Raw genomic sequence first — 5,234 nt, 5'->3', positions numbered from 1 at the left:
TTTTTCTTTTGAACTTATCCTCTCCAGATAAAATTATCCAATTTATTAGCCAAGAGGAAAACAAAGCAAAACAAAAAAAATTTCACATCTGAAGAGCATTCCTAAACTCTCTGAAATAATAGCCACGTTCTTTGAAGATACTTGACTTGTGACTATTTTACATAGAGTTACTTTAAGTCAGCTACCCATACTTCTTTTTTAAACTTTTCATATGGCTATCTCCAGAATTAGCCAAGTTCTTTGGATTTAAGATTAAAGTCTTCTTTATTATTTCATGTATGTGTCACTGTTGTACTTATCCACTCCAGATGAAATTATCCAATTTATTAGCCAAGAGGAAAACAAAGCAAAACAAAAAAAATTTCACATCTGAAGAGCATTCCTAAACTTAGAGACACACACAGCTATCTCAATACTACCATGCTGTTGGGAAACTGCAACATCTTAAATTTCCACATAAATAAAAGATAAAAAGAAAAAAAATCTGTATTATTTCAATGGCTTCATTTAGAAAAGCTGTCCCATTATGGCATGAAAACAGCTGAGGTCAAAGATTCCTAAAACTTGTAATAAAGGTAAAAATAAACTACCATGAAATTTCAGCAATATTTAAACAGTAATTTGAAACTGCTGAAAATATTCAATACACAAATCAAACATGTTTTACAGTTCTTGCTGAAGAATACCAACAATAGGGGAGGGGTGAGGGGAAGCAAAAAAAAATACCACCAACTGAAATATTTTAATCAGTTATATAATCCGTTTGAACCAAAATACTGGAGAAGCCTGGGTCTCTTTTTTAAGTAGCTCGTTGAACTATTCACTACTATCAATTCACTTCAGAGATGATTCTTGCCAATTTTAATAAACTTATGAGATGAAAATACCCCCCAAAACATTGTAATTCCAAAATGGCCACATGAAATATTCAGGGCCTTTTACCCAAAACCTAGATGATGATCTTCTTGTCTTTGTGACACAATCAACTTCTACCCCACTAGAGGTGCCCCTGGTGGGGGTGCCACTGCTCTGGATCCTGGAGGAGGTTTTCAGAACTTTGAATAATCCTCTTTGACAGCTTTTCCCACCTCCACCACCAGTCTCAGTCCCCAGCTCTTCATGAAGTTCTGAAGGGAGCGCTATACCAGGAAAACTAAAGAGTCAGACAGTTATAAGAGAACAAAAAACAACCAAGAAAATGGCTCACGGAATTATAGAAATAAGTCTAGAAATATCAATAATAACATTGAATGTTAAAGGATTATATTCTCCATTAAGAGACACAGACTGACTGAATGGATATAAAAACAGAAAAGTAATCTGTTGCCTACAAGAAATGCACCTTATGGATAAAGACCATAGATAAACTAAAAATGACGAGCTGGAAAAAGATATTTTATGCAAATGGAAATCAAAAAAGGGCTGGAATTGTGATACTGATTTCAGACAAAATAGGTTTAAAGTCAAAGACTGTAAGAAAAGACAAAGAACAGCATTATAAAATAGTAAATAGGCTAATTCAGCAAGAAGACAATAATGCTTATAAATATCTATGCACCCAATTCAGGAGCACCTAAATACATGAAGAAAAGACTGCTGGAGCTAAAAAGACATATAGGGTGCAACACTGTAATTGTTGAGGATTTTCATACCCAATTACCTTTTGGGACCAGCAGTTGGTATAATGGCTATGTCACTGCACTCCTATGTAGTCAACCACGGTTCAAGTCCCGGACCTGGTGGCTTAAACTCACACTGGGCACATGCGCATGTGTGCCCAAGATTCCGAGAGGAGAATGGAGGAGAAGGGATTGTGGCATGGCCATCCCCAATGGGGGGTAATTTCTCACTTTCTATCTCCCTGTCTCTCTGTCTTTCTGGTGAGTGCATGAGCCCTATAGCAAAAAACTCTCAAAAAAAGAAAAAAAAAAATTATCTTCTTTTGACAGATCTTCCAGACAAAAAATAAACAGAGATATACCGGACAGTACCTAAATGATACTGTAAATCAAACGGGCTTGACAGACATTATAGAACTTCCCACCATAAGACCACAAAACATACATTTTTCTCATCCCCACTAGGAACCTTTTCAAAGATTTCCCATACGATAGGACACAAATCAAGCCTTTACAGATTCAAAGGCATAGAAATTATATCCAGCATCTTCTCTGACCATAATGGAATTAAACTCAATATTAATTTCAAGAAACATCCTCAAAAATACACAAGCACATTCTACTTCTGAATCACTTCTTAACTACCAAAAAAAATTAAGTCTGAAATAAATTTTTAAAAATTTATGGAAATAAATGATAATGAATACATGACTTTCCATAACATGTGGAACACTATTATATGGGACACAGCAAAAGCAGTCATAAGAGGAAAATTTATAGCAATTAGTGTGCATGAGAAAAAGATGGAAAGATGGCAAACAGATAACTTACCGTCATACCTCAGGGAATTGGAAAAACAACAACAACAGAAACAAAACATACCAGTTGAAAAGAAATCATAAAGAGTCAAGCAAAAATAAATGAAATAGAAAATAAACAAACCATACAGAAAATAAATGGAAACAAATCTGGTTCTTTTAATAGATTAACAAGATTGACACACTATTAGCTAGACTGATCAAGAATAAGAAAGAAAGGAACCAGCAGTTAGTGTAATGGCTATGTCACTGGACTGCCACGTAGTTGACCGTGGTTCGCGTCCCAGACCCGATGGCTTAAAACTCACACTAGGCGCGTGTGCGTGCGTGCCCAAGATCCCTAGAGGAGAATGGAGGAGAAAGGATCATGGCATGGCCATCCCCTCTGGGGGTGATTTCTCACTTTCTGTCTCTCTGTCTCTGTCTGTCTGGCGAGTGCACGCACCTTATAGCAAAAACTTCTCAAAAAAATAAAAAGAATAAGAAAGAAAGAAATCTGGTAAATCAAATATGTAAAGAAACAGACAATATATCATCAGACACGATAGAAATTAAAAATATCATAGAGGATACTCTGAGAGCCTATATTCCAACAAATAAGAGAACATGGAGGAGATGGAAAAATTCCTGGATGCATATAATCTACCAAAATTGAATCAGGAGAACATAGAAAACTTGAATTGACCTGTTATAACCCATGAGATGGAATCACTAATAAGTAACTTCCCAGCAAAAAAAAAGCCCAGGTCCAGATGGCTTCTTCTGAATTCTACAAAACCTTTAAGTGAAGGACCAGAGTGATTCCATTTTTTGGGGGGGGAGGGACTCCATTTTGTTAAGCCCACCTTGCTGAGAATTGGTGCCATCTCAAGGAGGTGACCTGGTCACGTAGGAGAGGGTTATAATAAGAAGAACAAAAGAAATACCAGAGACCTGAAGTAACTTTATTGCCCAACATAATGGTCTGAAGACCAATCAGTAAAAGACAACTATGCTTCTTGAAATCTACAGCCAATGTATAGCCGCCTGAGTGCATTCCTCAGCACCCCTCTACCTCCACTCCCCTTAACAGCCAAATAAAAACCCAGCCCAACTAACACTTGGGCTCACAACTCTGATCCACTGTGTTGGTGATGGTTGAGAGCCCTGACTAGAGCCTGAATAAAAGTAATGCTTGTGCATTTACATTGGAATTGGCTCCTTGTGGTCTTTTGGGAATTTTACAACCAGGGCACTGCATCTGGGGGCTCGTCCAGGATTCCCCAAGACCCCCAGGATCCCCGAACTGGAGGGTTGACTGATAACAGCCGGTAAGTGTGTTTCATTTGTCTTTATGTTTGTCCTGTTCAGTTTCTGGGGTCCTTAACTTTATACTAGATCGGAATTAGCTTAGCGGACCTACTGGCAGACCGCCAATCTGAGGATCTAGAAGACGTTCCAGATCTGCCAGAAGGGAGCAGAGTACCCCTAGTTGTTCTGAAGGGGTGTAGAGGGTCGCTCCTGTAGCACGGCAAGACGTCCCACTTCCAGTTTGCCCTACACTCCGTGAAGGGAATCTGCATGGCTTCGTTTGTCCTGCCTGTGTGTTTATTACCTATCTCAGTTGGTATGTACATTTTTCTGATGCAAATGGGACAGACTCAGACTTCCCCTCTGATGCTTATGATGGACAATTTTAGGAATGTTAAGATCAGAGCCCATAACCTTAGTCTAGACATTAAGAAATAAAAGTTTGTTACTCTCTGTACAGTTGATTGGCTGGCCTTCAACGTCTGCTGGTCCCTGGGAGGGAATTTGATTTAAAAACCATTTGAAAGGTAAAAAAACAACGTTTACCATACCTGGAGTGGACATCTGGACCAAATCCTGTACATAACTATATGGAAAGATCTTATTCTTTACCCCCCCCACACACACCTGGATTGAGCCTTTCTTACAGCCTCTGATGCCCCTCAAAATCCTTGCAGTCAGAGAAAGAAGGCCCCTAGAAGCTTCTGCACCCCCATGACCAGTCTTCCTAGGAGCAACTGAAGAGGATTTAACTTTCCTGCCCCCCTGTCAAACCCCCATTCCAGCAGCAGGAACGGGACAAAGAGCCAAAGGAGGGGTGGGACAAGGAGCAGAAGGAAGAGTGGAAGAAAGAGCAGAAGGAGGGGTGGGAGAAAGAGCAGAAGAGGGGCAGGAGAAAGGGTGAAAGCAGGGGTGGGACAAAGAGTGGAAGGAGGGGCAGGAGAAGCAACTGAGGGAAGAATGAATGAGAAGGGGAGAAGCCCAATTTGAGCCACAGCCCCACCCAGAAGCTGACCATCATGATAGGGGCCCCACCCCTGGCACTCGTGGGAGGCAAGGGGCTCTGTCTCCACAACCCAGACCAGCAGATTCAACTGTATTGCCACTCCGAGCTACAGGACCACCGGATGTAGATGAAAACCAGCCTTATCACTATAGGTTTTTTTGCCACTAATGACCTATATAACTGGAGAACCTAAAATGCCCAGTTCTCTGAGAATCCTAATGAGCTGACAGCCTTACTAGAAACTGTCCTTTTTACCCAACAGCCAACATGGGATGATTGCCAGCAGCTCCTCCAGATTCTGTTCACCACCGAGGAGCAGGAGGGAATCCTATCTAAAGCCTGGGAACTGGTTCCAGGTGATAACGGACAGCCCACAGGCAATCCTGATACTATCAACACCAAATTCCCTTCATCCCAGCCAGAATAGGACTTCAACATGGCTGAAGCTATGGAGAGACTCAGATTCTGCTGGGAGGTCTCAAAGTGGCTGCCAAAAAGCCC

Source organism: Tupaia chinensis, unplaced genomic scaffold, assembly GCF_000334495.1.
Source record: "Tupaia chinensis unplaced genomic scaffold, TupChi_1.0 Scaffold000130_1, whole genome shotgun sequence".
NCBI classification, from domain to species: Eukaryota; Metazoa; Chordata; class Mammalia; order Scandentia; family Tupaiidae; genus Tupaia; species Tupaia belangeri.
The sequence above is the reverse complement of the archived record's forward strand: the minus strand, read 5'-3'. Positions refer to the sequence as shown.